The sequence below is a fragment of the Syngnathoides biaculeatus genome, chromosome 2 (assembly GCF_019802595.1).
Source record: "Syngnathoides biaculeatus isolate LvHL_M chromosome 2, ASM1980259v1, whole genome shotgun sequence".
Lineage (NCBI taxonomy): Eukaryota > Metazoa > Chordata > Actinopteri > Syngnathiformes > Syngnathidae > Syngnathoides > Syngnathoides biaculeatus.
Genome location: NC_084641.1, coordinates 31,946,555 through 31,963,035, shown reverse-complemented (window position 1 = coordinate 31,963,035; position 16,481 = coordinate 31,946,555). Strand labels below are relative to the sequence as shown.

Sequence of the window (16,481 nt, the reverse complement as noted above, 5' to 3'; positions counted from 1 at the left end):
ACGGGTCGCCGGTGTGTTGACGACAAGACGTCAAGTACGAGTCAAGGCTGCTTGGATTTAGATAACATACTTGTCTTGTTGAAGCTGATATGCTGTATATGTGGAGGTATGATTTATTGAGGCATCCTTCCTGGTAGTTTGAACCGACACAATTCAGCACATCGAAGTACAAAAAATCTCGTAATATGTCCTCATTGTTGTTGCATTATGTAGGGCGCACATAGCGAACCTACCCATACATGCTGCTCTTTACTTCTGGAACAGCTTATGTCTAATAACCAAAATTAATGAGGTGAAGAAGTATCAGAAAACTCAGAACTTTATTTTGTTGCATCCTTTTTACTGTGCATGTAGCACGATAAAGGCTCTTGATCCTTGCGGTATTTTAATGGACTGAAATAAATTACAGACTGCGATCATCCTCAAAGAAAGCCAGGAAATGTGTGGACGAACGAGGAGCAAGTATAATGAAATATATCATGTAAATAGCTATTGATTGTCTTTCAGGCGTTGCTCTTAAGATTAAAAGGTTAAGGAATAAATGAGCTTTGAGGATAAAATCATTGCGAGGCCCAAATAAGACAATAAACGCTGCAATAATGAAAATGTATGAGCTTTGACCGGTTAGTAATGCCTGCTGCAGTTGAGGCATTTCATATTCTGTTCTGGATCATGACTAAAAATGCACACAGGTTAGTTTATATGTACAGTGCGGCAGATACAGCAGTGACAAAAGGTCAAGCAGGTGACCCTGCAAATTGATACTGTAGTATTATCGTCGGCTGCAGTAACCACGGAGGACTGTCAAATGATAAAGGGTCCCTTTTTCCTTGTACCATTTCAATACCTGAGCCGAGCTCCATCGCAAGGTCAACACGTATTATTATTATTATTATTATCATTATATATTTTTTTCCATTTGGTAGACATGTTTTATCTTCAACGAGCCTAAAGCGGATAATAAAAATTGTTCCGTGATGCTTCGGTCTCTTGCTCTGATTAAGCGAAAGCCCACTGAGTTACCTCTGCCAAGCATGAAGAGGAGGAATATTTGTTTTGATTGACATTCATAAAGTAAAATGGAAGTCAACCTGTGTTGACGCAGCTTTATTTTCTGATAACGCAGCTAATGTCAAACTTCCTTTGGGCTTTTCTTTGCCGCTAGTGGCCTGAAAGTCTGGATAATGTGTAAAAAGGGACTTTTCACAGTCACGGCCAATAATGAATACCAATGTTTTATGTTCGATACTTAATTTAGTTGACAGGAATTTGTAGCAAGAAACTTTGTTTTGTGGCTATTATATAATATTTGCACTTTTCATAGTTTGCCACATTTACAGAAAGGATTCATTTGCAGTAGTATGTATACCTTGAGCACTAATCTAAAGGATCTTGGTAACTTCCACCAGTATCAGGGTCACAAATATGGCGCTTGTCGGTGCTAGTGGACAATGAGATTGCACCAAAATTATTTTAGCAAATTTGTTCAGAAGTGCTATGTAGCACCACATATAACTTACTAGAGAGATGTTGAATTTTTTTGTGTTGCTATATTAAAATTTAAAAAAAAACCTCCACTCAACTATGAACTGCATTTAAAAATGTGTGTTGTTGTTGTTATTATATTTAAAATCACATTGGCATTACTGTACATTTGAAAATGGCAACATAAAAAAAATACTGTTAAATATCAGTAATGTAGCAGGAGTTATTTCCTTTTTTTTTTTCTATCCAGAGCTGTTTACATCTTACATATATGGTGTATATTATGGTCACAATCAGCAATAATAACCAACAATATAAAAAAAAGTATGAACAGAGCACTTCTGTTTTGACTCAACTTATCTGAGAAAGAGCAGCAAGAAGAAATACAACTGGGCCCAAAAGATAAAGCTTCCAGCTTGACCACAGGGCAACTTCTTTTTCATCAGTAGAGTGGGCCTTGCATTAAGTTAATTAGCAACTGGCAGACGCTCCCATCAGACGTGCATCGTCATGAAGATGTTTTGTGTATACGTGCTTCATTTCAATACAGATGATTGGTGCCTTCTTAAGTGGATTTTAATGACTATTCTGTAACAGTGTAACAATAGGTTGGTCGCAGTCGGGGCTCAACAGGAAATGCTTCGATTTGCACTACCCCGCTCTTGCCCATAACGTCGTCATGCTCCTCCCTGACAGCTAAGGTCCACTTGGTCCGATTAGGAGAGAGAAAACACAAGCCAACACTCAGAGCGGGTTGAGCGGAGGGACGTCAGGCTCGTAGAGCTCTGACGTCGAGCCATGAAATGAAAATAAGATGGTGAGCTATCATGACAGAGACCGCCGTGGGGCTGACTTGGAAGCCGGAACCCGGTGCTAGCCCGGCAGCTGTTCCGTAACAGCGCGCACTTGCGCTGCGAGCGGGTCCCCGGGGACACCTTGCACCACGACTGACCTTCCCGTCGTGACCCCCTTGACTGACTTTCCCACTGTGTCATTCCCTTTGCACTCCCGACCCCCCCCCCCCCCGACCCCTGTCCCCGTCTAAGATTCCTCCTGCTTCTATTTCAATATAAGGCCAGGAATGCAGTGTGGAGCACACACCAGAATAGACGAGAAAGAGGAACGCGCAAGTGCAGACATGAGTATGCACACTACGCGCATGACACCGTCGAAACTGCATTTCGGCGTTTGAGGATTTGTTGCTGCTGAGCTAAAAAATAACAATAATAATCATACAATATTCAACATACAACTTAAAAACACGATTACGAAAAGAAAGACTTACATTTCTGTTGCAAAATCTATGTCAGTAACTTCTCATTTGGGTTATTATTAGGCTGTGGTGTCATTAGGCCTAACTCAGATGGGGGATCAATCCCCCTCCTTACACCTTCCTAATTAAACTGTAGTATAATTCTGCTGCTTCAAATCCCATTAAAAATACAGTAGAACAACTAACAATGGTTTATTCTTCGAGTTAGCCTCTATTTTTCAGTCCTTTTTGACTTATCTGTCCATGACTCGGTCCCTTGCACTCCTGTTCCATTGATGTAGTTCAATCTTTTACCAGGGTTATTCAAATGTTATTGCTTTTAACACCATAGATGCTCAATAATTTCATTAAACAACAAAATATGTAATTTCATATAGGAGAAAATAGTGTCACACACCAAAAAGGGTGACGAAAAATACTTTAGGCTCCTTGCAGCTCTCTCTGGTTCTCATGTGTTACACTCAGCAGGAAACGTAGATGGATTTTGTAAACAGGTGCATATCTGCCAGAATTAGTGTTTCATATTGATTTTATAATATACATTAATTTGATTAAACATCTTTTGGAGGAGAATCAAAAAATTAAACATTTACCAATTTTTGTATATTTTTACATGAAAACACCCCAAATACTCACAAATGAGCACATGTTGATGGTGAGATTGATATTTTAAACACATTCAAAAACGTTTAGAAAAACACATCAATATTATACTGCATAATGGGGTTTTTTTTTGTATGAAATCCTACAAAACTCATGAAACTAATCTTGCTGCTGGAAATCTGTGTGAATTTAAAAATAAACTATTTCAAATGACCTCAAAATATTATAATTTGTACTTTGTTGAAAACTGATGCTCTATAGGGAGGTATACTAAAAGTACCTACTTTTATACTTCAAACAAACCTCCATTAAAATGTTATCTTTGTATTTGGTGGACTCAGGCACTGATGGAAAAAAAAATGTCAGTAGCTTGTGAAAAAAAAAATCCTATTCAAAGCCATTAAATGTTGACAGCTTGCATCGTGGGGTCGAGACACTATTTGAACAGTTGATTCCCTAACAATGAAGTCCGACTCAATCGGCGAACAGAAACCAGAAATGCTGAGAGCGCGAGTGCATCATCTGGGCACTGTGGCAGCGCTGCAGACACTGGATGGCCCGCAGAACCGTAGAAGCCCCGCGTGCTTGTGAGTGTATGTGTTGGAGACAAATGTTGCACAATGCCGGAGGTCATCAGAGTTAATTCTCCTGCCATCCCCGCTTGCGCCTTCATTAGTGCTATTGGCAGTTTAGGTGATGAATTCATTGTTGTCTCAACTTATGTTGCTCCTTTCTTATCTCTTAAGGTTCTGTCCTCCCACCCCCTACACACACACTAAAACACACACAGACATTCAGCATCTTATTTCTTTTTTCATCTTGTTTGCTGTGTGGGTTTGTGCATTCCACTACCCTGTTCATTTCCTTCATCTCGTGCCTCCATCTTCACTTCATTCCCTTTTTGTATACTTATGATTCGTCTATGCAAAACGATTGATCTTTCAAGGGCAACGTCTGATAATCAGCGACCATGTGTTTACTGTGTGTGTGCATATTTGTGTTGTGCATGCTTGTTGTGATGCTCCTGCCACCATGACCCTCTTTTGTTTTTCTTGTCTTGTTCTTGCAGGTGTACATCCAGAATGCTTCTCCAGATGTCCCAGAATCCACTTTCTCCCCATCCCCGACAGCTTATGTAAATGCTTTGCTAAAGCTGGTAAAATGGAACCAAATCAACTGTTCAATGGATTTGGTCCCCTTCAACCAGCTGTAGCTGTGCATTGATCGCTCCGACTACTTACCCCCCCCCCCACCCACCACCAACACCTACACCCTCCCCACCCCCACCGAGCACGTGCATGAAAATATGAGAAACTAGTGTTTGTACAGAAAAGTACTGCTAAAATAGACATTATGGACGTTACATTATATATGCATTTCTTCCATTTACATGAACACCTCATTTTAAATGAATATTTTTTTTACTTAAATTGGGTAAGTAATCCTGGATGATGGTGAAAGGGAAACTGTGATGCTTTAAATGCACGTTTTTTTAATGCATGTCACCCCCACCCAAAAAAAAAAAAATCCTTGTCTGACTAATCATTGATCAATAAAAGACACTCAGTTCCAACAAAAGACTCATGGAATCTTATTTCTTGGTTTGGCAGTAAGTTTTGATGCATTCTCAATATATTTCAGGGGTGAAAACTCCGTTCAGTCAAAATCTATTAAGTGTGCAATACATATTACTCTTCTGCATATTTCCCAAGTACCTTCAGTGAAACCTTCATCACCTAATTACACAGTTTCACTGCAGTAAAATAAACAATGGCACTGGCAAAATAAAGAATAACCTCTTTCATATGGACCTCTGTAATTCTAATTGAACTGTGTTTCTTCAAGTTTGCCTTCAGTTTTGTCTTGTTTTGTTTTGTTTTTAAATATTGTTGCCTATTCTTTACCATAATGTTATGTGCAAAAGTCCCTGCAATGCCTCCCTTTGACATTTTTCACTATGCCTTTAACAGTACTTTTTGACACGAGAAAACAGGAAAGACTGACACCCAATATGCATTTAAAATTTCACAAAGAGAAATACAAAAAAATTAACCCACAAAATTTCGTGTGGAGTATTACGCTTGAATGAAGGAATATGCCATAAAATGTTGTTGATGATTTGAAGGTACGGATATGCAATTTTAACCGTGTGAGTCACTGGAGGGCAAACAGCAAACACACAAACAAATACGAAGCTGGAGAAGCGTTCTCTTAAATGTCACAGTTTGGCAGTCTTAGGCATATTGGATGGTCAAGATAAAATTGTTAAATCAACAAATTGGCCTTTTGCACAGTTGTGGGTCATCGTGCTTGTTTCTGCAGTGTTAGAGCCCAATTTATTGCAATCTTTTTCTTCCAATTTTGCTTCTTTGGGCTCCGAGTTTTTCCACCTCTGCCTTCCACTTGGACTGTCAAATGCGGCGCCACCATCTGGAGGTGGAACATGTTGAAAATGTGCCTGCAAATCCTTCTCAACACTCAGCGGAGAGATCAATTTGCCTTGGTCAGGAAGTGGTGGATGTGAGGCCTACTACAGAAAAGATCCTTTGCTAACTACAAATTGTGAGCGGAAGTGTTGTGAGAGCGAAATTATTTGAGGACTGTTACTGTTTAATACATGAATACATAAATTTGAATGCTTCAAAAACAGTTCATGGTATCACTAGCACGCCATCGCGTTTCATAAAAAAAAAGCTCCACTAGACATTCCAGATTAAATTTGTTGCTTTCCAAACCAGTAACAATTCATATTTGGCATCTCAAGCATCAACAAAACATACAGATCTAAAAAGTGAAACAACTGCAACTTTTGATCCACCCTGTATAATAATTGGATTTTCTGGAAAACTGAAATCTGCTTACTCTGTTCAAGATATTTTTTTGTGCAAATATATCCTCAAGGTGTAGTTTTTTTTTTCTCATCAATAACTTATTCTGAATGTTAATTTGTTTTAATTATTTCTTTGTTTTGTTGTTTGATATTTGATTTTCCTATCCCGTGTAATCTAATGTGACCCTTGAACTTTTCAAAAGTGTGATGGCTTCTCAGATACAGCGCAGACAACTCATACACTGAAATAGCGGAAAGAGTGATTTTGTACTTTTTCTGTCATGAGCAAGTGAGTCATGATAAAACTGGGGGGGTGGGGAGCTGCGTACATAATTACAGCTGGGATGAATCAGTGCTTGTCAAAATTGGAAACACGCTCCTGCAGAGAAGGGACAATCAAGCAGAACACGCACATTAGAAATAAACTTGCAAATGAACACGCTTTGATTAACATTGCGGTGTGTTTACAAGCCGTTAAATCTGTGGGATTGTTGTAAACGCTTGTGCTGTGTGTCAAGGGGTAAACGAAGGCTCGAGCGATCTATCAAGTCGTTACAGCTCCTTATGAAAGAAGAGGAACATTATCGTTGAATAATTTACTGAAAGAGAAAAGCTACTGTAGTCATGCACAAAACTCCCAAATGACAGGTCTGTCTGTTATTGAACTTTTATAAAGTGTATATAATCAAGTAAAACAGCAATTATTCAGCAATAAACAGTATGCACTTCCAAATTGTGCCTTTCCTAAAACCTTGCCTCGGATTGCACATTATATTTCATATATAGTCATAATTTTGGCCTCTTAAATTAAATAAGTGCACTCTCTTTTCACAATTTGTTTTGACTGATGAAGACTGAACAATCAAAAAAAAAAAATAACCACAGTCCTGATGAAGCCAGCAAGAGGTGATTTGGTCTTGGATCTGAGTAGAAAAAGAAAATGTTTGGTTGTGTGTCATATTTTCTTTCGTTGCTACAAAGTAGGCAACTGCATTAATGTATTGCTTGAGAACAAAAAACAAAACACATCACCTTAAATCATTGAACCTATGACTATCTTCCAGTATAGGTTAAGATAGTGGACTTCTATTAACATCTATCGTGTAAGGAATATTTGTAACAGTAAAATGTGGAATTGATGCTGAACTGTATTTGTAATTTGTATTTGTTCACTGTTTGACTTAACTATCAGATTTCCATCTCTAGTTCTGACATACAGTATCAGTCAGTCAATGGTAAAATATCGACTGCACATACAAAGACAAAATGTAGCTCCTTCTGACCTTCTCTGTTTTTTTCCATGAAATTCTCAAGACAACTAATGCATCTATGGTACTCTTTCTAGGCATAAACCTATACTTTCCAATATTGGCACCCGCGGAGTTGAAAATGGATGGATGGATGGATAGACGTATTACGCATTCATATATATTTCAGTGACACGACACAAACTATTACACAGTATGCAATATTCTTATATATTGTGTGGCCCTCGCTCGAGTTGCGCTATAACACGCCGCAGAAAAAGTCTTAGCCGTGTCTGTCGGCTCGTAATACTGACTAAAGTACAGAGGACAGTACTGAAAAGTGCGGGTCTTTTTTTTTTCCTCCTGGCCAATGCATAGCAACCTGCAGCCGCTACAGATTTAGTTCTCTTGCTGCCGGTTGAGATCTCAATTTGTAGTAGTAGTTTGCAAAATAGCTGGCTGTATATAACCACTTGGGAATGGCAGATGTGCTGTGTAAAAGGCTTCTAGAGATATCAAGAAAATGTTTAACATTTCTGTCCTCTAACTTTAAGAAAGGGCACAAGCACACTTTTCCTTCATTCGTCAGGCATCTTCTCACCATATACATTTGAACAACCTGATCAAAACCTCGTCAGCCACCTCACAGATGCTTCCATACATCCACAGGAATGTCAGCAGGACCAGATGCCTTTCCAATTTTTATCATTTTTCTTTCCTACTCTGAAGTACTTCTGGGAGTCTATATAAACTCAATATTATTATCATTATCGAAGTGAGTTGTGCCAGTATCCGGTATTGTTTGCACAAAGCCGACATGATTAAAACATGTGCCACAGCCAGTCACCGTCTGTATAAAAACATTATCATGCCCTCTTTCACAATTCCCAAAGACGAGCATATCTTGCAAAGGAAAATTCATTGGAAAGTTTTTTTTTCCTGTGTGTCATGCATCGCGGTTGTGTATGAGAGTTGGCAGTAATGCGCTGTCATTCAATAACAGGGAATATCGCCGTCAAGTTTTTTGACGTGACATGGCGGAACTAGCATCTGGCTAGGTGTGCACATGTATATGTCACTGATCTAAATTGATGTCAGATGCACAGGAGCGATTTGGCTTCCTTCCCTTCTCCGTAAAAGGTGCTCGAAGCATTTTAATAATGTCACCTCATTCACACTATCAGCAATGATCACAGAAAATGATAAATAAACGTAACGCAGTGTAGGAAAAAAGGTACGTGCGTCTCACTCCTGGCTGCTTAGTACAATTACATAAGAAATTCAACGTTGATAATAAGAGGACAGCTTGTTTTTTGAATGAATGCAACTGGGGGTAAACAAAGATTGTAGTCGTAATATCTCATTAGATGGCAGTTGTGTGTTTACTCAGTATACTAATCAATCAAAAGTGATGCGTTGTGTGGATGTAGTTCATGAACGGAGCAGTATCCTTCTGAATAAGGTCAAAATGATTGACAGGGCTTTCCTCCTTGCTTGCTTGGCTATTGAACTTCTTCACCTTTTTTTGTCTCCTTTTTTTCTGCTTCATGTCTCTGTTTCTGCTACACAAGGGCTTTCAGTTAAAATGTATTGATTTTTGCCCCCTTGTCCTCCCTGTCCCCACGACACCCTCTCTCTATCACACACACACATACACACACACTGGTTCTCTATTCAGTGTTAAGACACTTCCGGCAGTTTTGCTACCAGTAATTTCCACTAGATTGAGGTTACAATGGATTAATTTACTGACATCTCATATCAATGGTAGGAATGCAAGTTTTAACGACTGGTTCTTATGATTTGGCCCAAAGTGATTCACTTATTGACCATTGCTGATTGAATGGTGTCTTGAAAAAAAATGTCAATATGATTTCCACGACTAGGCTGAAACGGACTAGGCCAGTACAAGGTACTCTTGTACGAAATTTTTTTTTGCAACTCAGAGGTTGTGGGTTGGGATCTGGGGTAGGGCCTTCCTGTTTGGAGTTTCCATGTTCTTCTTGTTGTTTGCGTGGGTTTTTTCCAACTACTCCGTTTACAGCCCAAGTTCCATAAACATGCACAATTTCTCCAATTGAAGACTCAAAATTGTCCATAGGTGTGAACTCCAGTGTGACGGTTTTCTATGTTTGTCGAAATGTGTCCAGCCGTTGGCTGGCTACTAGTTCATGGTGGCAACACAATCAAAATTCAAACCACTTTTATTTGTATAGTACCTTTAATATTTGCAAATGTATATTTAGTAGACAATTACTTTTGATACCTAATTATTAAGTACAGCAAATAGCAGCCAAATACTTTGAGGGTTTTAGTCACATAATACTGTATATTGTGATGAATGTTGGTTTTAAACTTGAGGATGTTTATAATTTATAATACATTTATGTTTATAATTAGATTCCAGCGGCAGATTTTGCAGTTGTTTCAGCTCTCTGGCTAAATTGTGCTTCAAATCTAAACCTTGATTTAGGTTATGTTTTGTTTGTTTAACCCCAAAACGGGGATCCATCCATCTATTTTCTTAGGCGCTTATCCTCACAAGGGTCCCGGGGAGTGCTGGAGCCTATCCCAGCTGTCAACGGCAGGAGGCAGGGTACACCCCGAACTGGTTGCCAGCCAATCGCAGGGCGCATGGAAACAGACAACAGCCGCATTCACAATCACACCTAGGGGCAATTTAGAGTGTCCAATTATGTCACGTCCCATCGGAAACGAGAGTAGGACCCAAATGCAGGAATTCGGAAGACGCAAGGTAGTTCAAGAACAGACACGTTTATTGTATGCAGAGGTAGGGGATCGAACAGGCAGTCCGGCGCAGCAGCGGTAGTTGGGACGTCGGACAAGCAGGAGTCGGCACACGGGAGAACAATCAAAGCAGGCAGAAGTATCGAAGGAGTCAGGCTTACAAGGTTGGACGGAGAACGGACGAAGGTCGGTACACACAGGTTCAATCAGGGATACCGGAGCACACGAATGGGACATGAAGATCATTACGAACTGGCCCCGGCCAGTTGTCATTGCGGTCAAATAAATCCATAGCATGATCAGGCTGCATGAGGCGCAGGTGTACACCTTCCAATCAGCGCACCTGCGCGGACACCCGCACAGCTCGTGCTGAAGCGGCAGGATCATGACAAATTAATGTTGCATGTTTTTGGGATGTGGGAGGAAACCAGAGTGCCCGGTGAAAACCCATGCAGGCATGGGGAGAACATGCAAACTCCACACAGGCGGGTCCAGGATTGAACCGGGGACATCAGAACTGTGAGGCCAACGCTTTCCAGCTGATCCACCATTGCTGCCCAAAACAGGATGATATTTTTATTTTATTTCATTTTGAATAGCTCTTCAAATGTGTCGTGAATGCAGGCAAGAAAGTGAATATAATAAGAATCTGGTCTGATGAAACAAAAATGTGATGACGTTTCATGGATAAAAGTGTACATGTAAGTACGAAAATATTTATTGGAAATAGTAACAATAAGTGATAGCTTTGAAAGTCACTTGTAAGTTGTTTCCAGAGGGAAGTTACAAGGGCGTTAGGAGTCTTTGCGCCCCCAGGGTCCGCTTATCTGAGTGGAGGTGATGTCATCTTCCTATTTGTCTTTGGCTGTCAGTATTCAGGCCAAGAAGTGAGTGTGTGATCTGTCGGCACTCTTGTGTGTGCTCCTCCAGAAGGTTTTGTTGCGGCGTCGAATTCGGTTGCGGTGGCCTCCACCTATTAGCGTGACCAACTTCCGCTCGCTTGTCTTTGTGTTTTCGTTCCTTATGTGTGTATGCCGTTTTCACCTAATTCACAGCCAAGATTAAGTCATCACAAATAGATAAACTAAAATGTACTTTATTTTTATGGTACTGTATAAATTCTCAATCAAGGGTTATATTTCACTCTTTCATGATGGAAGGGAAGAAAATGATTGTTGATAGCTATGGGATTGCCAACTGGTTTAGCCACACACAATTGTTAATCTGCATGTGTTTTTACTTACCATATACATTTATTAACCTCAATTAGCTTCAGAAAAGGTAGTACCCCAACATCGGTGTGTGTATGTTTTCATGAAGATGTATAACAGCTATGGACACACAGAGTCGGGAATAATTAGAAAAATGTTAATTACCATTTTCAGTAGCAAAAAATGTGTTGTTTGTGAAGCTGTGAATGGATTTGTGCAGCTACTGCAGTGACAACAACAGTAAGAGTCACTTGAATGTTTCATTGTCTTGAGACTTTGTGTGCACGCGCGTGTGCGTGTCTGCGTGTGTGTTAGAATTAAAAACACCCAAATCATGAATTCCTGTTTTTTTTGTTCAATTTCCAAATGAAAATGGAAAGAATGAATGATACAGGGATATCTAATCCTCATTAATGTCACAGTTAAAGTGGAGATTATTGCGGCTAACTTGACTTGAACCAGCCAATTGCAGTACACGTTTAGGCAATAAACCACTCGAAACCACTAACATTCACATCTAGAGTTTGCATGTTGAAATAACTTTACATGCTTGTTTTTGGAATGTGGGATGAAACGAGCCTGGTTGTTAAACCAAGAACTTAAGAGCCATGAAGCAGATGTCCTCATCACTAATTGACATATTACATCCTAATCCATACCTTAACTTAAATGTAGCCAGTTGCCCATCCCTAATGGACATACATACAATCCATCCATGGAGGAAACAGGACGTTAGTGGTTTGTGAGGAGACCAACATGGGCACAAAGGACAAGACGGGTTAAACACACCTCAAGCCCACTTTGAATCATCCCACACTGCTGTGGTGGGCCTTGTTTAAACTGCTGAGGAAGATACTTGTCGCAGCAGACACGCAGATAATGAATGACCTCCATCTATCCTGCACATTGAGAGCATTAGAAAAAAGACAGAACCAGAAAAGAATATGCAGTTCTTTCACGTTATAGCATTACGTCGTAACAGAGCCAAAAACCCACCATGCTCCTTTTATTGTTTTTGTTCGATAACCCCAAATTCTGCCCTATCATCTCTATTCATCTGTTACTCAGAAATCCACGTCTACGGATGAGGGTGAATCCGTCTGGCACACTGGTGTCACGATGCGGGGCTCAAGGTTGGACCCAAATGCACGACTCCAGAGACAGCAGACAGTACAGAGGAAACCTTTATTCGGTCCGAGGTCTGAGATCAGGTAGACAGTCCAAACAATTCGTAGTACCAGTACGAATGGGCTTACGAGGGTGGTCAATGAACAGGCGTGGGTCGGTGCACGGAGGTCAGAAGTCGAGAAAGCAGGAGTGCGGGAACGAGGCATGAAGAGGAACGATCTAGCGGAGTATTTGTCGTCCCCCGGGTCCTATATGTACTGGGTCTACTCAGTGTTCATGAGGCGCAGGTGTGCACCTTCAGATTAGCTGGCCACGCCCAGCCCTGGCTGGAATCCAAAGCATGACAGAACCCCCCACCCCCCTCAACGGCCGGCTCTGGACGGCCCAGGAGCATCAGGGTGAGCCGCGTGAAAGTCCCTGATGAGGGAGCGCTCCTCCGGGCCATATCCCTCCCAGTCCACCAGGTACTGGACCCCCCTTCCTCTGCAACGGGAAGACAGCAACCGGCGCACAGTGTACACCAACCCACCGTCGACCATGCGGGGGGGCGGGGGGGATTTGAGCGGAGGAGCCAGCGACGATGTGCGATTCGGGCGAAGTCTGCTGACGTGGAACGTAGGGTGCACCCTCATCGACCTGGGCAGTTTCAACGAGACGGCGACCGGGTTAATAACATTGGAAACCGGGAACGGGCCAACGAACCTGGGAGCAAGTTTGCGGGATTCCGTCCTCAGCGGGAGATCTTTGGTGGAGAGCCACACTCGCTGTCCCACTCTGAGCTCTGGTGCGGCCCTTCTCTTGCGGTCTGCTGCGGCCTTGTAGGCGCTGCTCATGCGCAGCAGTGTCCTCCGAGCTGCTTCCCAGGTCCGTTTGCAGCGTCGCACCACGGCCAGGGCTGACGGAACTGCGGAGTCTGTGACCAGTGGAGGAAACAGGGACGGAGGGTAGCCGTGCACGACATGGAGTGGAGCCATACCTGTTGAAGCGGAGGGTAGAGAATTGTGGGCATACTCCACCCACTTGATGTGCTGGCTCCAGGTGCTCTGGTCCCTGGATGCCAGACATCGAAGACCGGTCTCTAATTCCTGGTTAATCCTCTCAGTCTGGCCATTAGACTCGGGGTGATGACCCGATGTCCGACTTGCAGAAGCGCCGATGAGGTTGCAGAACTCCTTCCAGAAACGGGCGCTGAATTGCGGACCCCTGTCCGAAACGATGTCCTGGGGTAGGCCGTGGTAACGGACGACCTCGTCTAATACCAACTGGGCTGTCTGCTTGGCCGACGGGATCTTCGGAAGCGGCACGAAGTGGACCATCTTGGAAAAACGGTCCACTACGGACAGCACCACTGTGTTCCCTTGTGAAGGCGGCAGGCCGGTGACGAAGTCCAGCGCGATGTGTGACCACGGACGAAAGGGGATGGACAGGGGTTGCAACTCACCAACAGGCCGTAGGCGGGAAGTCTTATTGGCAGCACACACCGGGCAGGCGTTGACGAACTCCCTTACGTCCTTGCTGAGGTTAGGCCACCAGAACCTTTGTTCGACCACCAAACGTGTCTTCGCCATACCCGGGTGGCAGACCGTCTTGTTGGTATGGGCCCAGTTGATGACGTCTCCCCGCAGAGATGGGATGACGAAAAGGCGGCCCGACGGACAATCCGCGGGTGGCGGTGTCTCTCCCAGGGCCTCCTTCACCCGCGACTCGATCGCCCAGGTGAAACCGGCCACGAAGCACCCCGCCGGCAGGATAGTAGCGGCGTCTGAATCCGTGCGCCCTCCCTCGTGGATCCGCGAGAGTGCATCCGGCTTGCCGTTTTTGGAGCCTGGGCGGAAAAACACCTTAAAGTGGAAGCGGGTGAAAAATAGGGCCCACCTGGCCTGACGGGCGTTCAACCTCTTCGCAGACTTCAAGTATTCAAGGTTCTTATGGTCCGTGAAGACAACGAACGGTACTTGCGAGCCCTCCAGCCAGTGCCGCCACTCCTCCAACGCGCTCTTGACCGCCAACAGTTCTCTATCTCCCACGTCGTAGTTCCTCTCTGCCAGGGTCAACTTTCTAGACAGGAACGCGCACGGGTGGATACTTCCATCTCTGGGACTCCTCTGCGACAAGACTGCTCCGATTCCTGAATTCGATGCATCCACCTCCACCACAATCTGGTTATCTGGGTCCGGAATAATGAGAACGGGCGCAGTAGTGAAACTTGCCTTGAGCCTGCTGAAGGCCTCCTGGCAGGTCCCGGACCAGTCAAAGGGGGTATGTGGCGAGGTGAGCGAATGCAGAGGAGCGGCGACGGAACTGAAGTTCCTAATGAATTTCCTATAGAAATTGGCAAATCCGAAAAACCTCTGCACGTCCCTCCTGTTGGTGGGGGTAGGCCACCGCAGCACCGCGTCGACCTACCCGGGATCCATCCGTATCTCTCCCTCAGCCAGGATGAAGCCCAGGAAGGACACGGATGCCCGATGGAACTCACACTTATCCATATTCACATATAATTGGTGCTGCTGCAGACGCCGGAGCACCTCTCTGACTTGTTGAATGTGCGAGGTTAGGTCTGCTGAAAAGATGAGAATGTCATCCAGATAAACAAAGACAGATCTGTTCAGGAACTCCCGAAGCACGTCGTTAATGAAGTTCTGAAAGACGGCCGGAGCGTTTGTCAGTCCAAAGGGCATCACAAGATACTCATAGTGCCCTGTGGGGGTGTTGAACGCCGTCTTCCACTCATCCCCTTCCCGAATCCGCACCAGATGGTAAGCGTTGCGCAAGTCGAGCTTGGTGAAGATCCGGGCTCCCTGGAGGAGTTCGAATGCTGTAGAGATAAGCGGCAAAGGGTACCTGTTCTTGACTGTGATGTCGTTCAGTCGATGCAGGGTCGCAGCGTGGAGTCCTTCTTCTTGACAAAAAAAAAACCCGCACCGGCTGGTGAGGATGAGGGGCGAATGAGTCCGGCTGCCAGCGAGTCCTCGATGTAGTCCCTCATGGCTTGATGCTCTGGTCCTGTTAAAGAGAACAGTTTCCCTCTGGGAGGAGAGGTGCCTGGCAGGAGTTCAATCGCGTAGTCGTATGACCGATGTGGCGGCAGAGACTTTGCTTTAGATTCAGAGAAGACCTCCCGTAGGTCATGGTAGCAGGAAGGCACTGCGGTCAGGTCCAGGACGGTACTAGGTTCAGTTAGCCGAACCGGCGCAACTTGAATACCCCTGTCTCTCCGGACAGCGAAACAGCGACTGAGACAGTCCTCTCCCCAAGTCTTGACCTGACCCGTGGTCCAATCTATGTGCGGATTATGTTCTTTGAGCCATGGGCTGCCCAAGACGATGTCGCTACTACGTGCGTCGAAGACATGAAAGCTAATACGCTCCGAGTGAGCCTCCGGGAAGCACATACGTAGCGTCTGAGTGCGATGTGTAACCTGACAAAGGAACTTGCCGTTGGCGGCATAGGCGTGACGAAACCGTTGCGTGGGGAAGGTTGCTGGTCCCCAGCTCCTCGACCACGCGGGGATTCATCAGGTTAGTTTCCGACCCAGAATCTATGAAGGCCTTCACAGTGCATGAACGGGAGTCCGTTCCCAAGGTGAGGTGAAGAAGGGACCTCCATGACCCCGCCGCGGTGTACCGCACACTCACCGGAGCAGAGATCCTGATGTCAGAGTGCCCTGGTCGAGTCGGGCAGCGGGCGATCAAGTGTCCCAAACGCCCGCAGTAAAAACAGCGTCCCTCTCGTCGCCGACGTCAGCGCTCCTCCGCTGAGCCGCCAAGGACCTCCACTTGCATGGGTTCCGATGAAGCTGACAACACGGGTGGCCGGGAAGCGGAAGCAACCGGACTGCGACTCTCCCTCTCCTCCTTCCCCAGGTCCTCCATCTGCCTCTGCACGGTGAGGCGCTGGTCCACCTTGAGGGCCAATGCGATGAGGGAGTTAAGCGAAGGCGGAAGATCCATGGC

The 16,481-nt window shown here is 44.2% G+C and overlaps 1 long non-coding RNA gene across 1 annotated transcript; it reads right to left on the bottom strand.

The window, feature by feature from the left end:
- Window positions 1-11,004: 11,004 nt before the first annotated feature.
- Window positions 11,005-12,679, bottom strand: LOC133490666 (uncharacterized). Its single transcript, XR_009792259.1, has 4 exons — window positions 12,394-12,679; window positions 12,187-12,291; window positions 11,431-11,517; window positions 11,005-11,230 (listed from the first exon to the last, which is right to left on the bottom strand). It is a non-coding gene; the product is annotated as an uncharacterized LOC133490666 (long non-coding RNA).
- Between the last annotated feature and the right edge of the window lie 3,802 nt (window positions 12,680-16,481).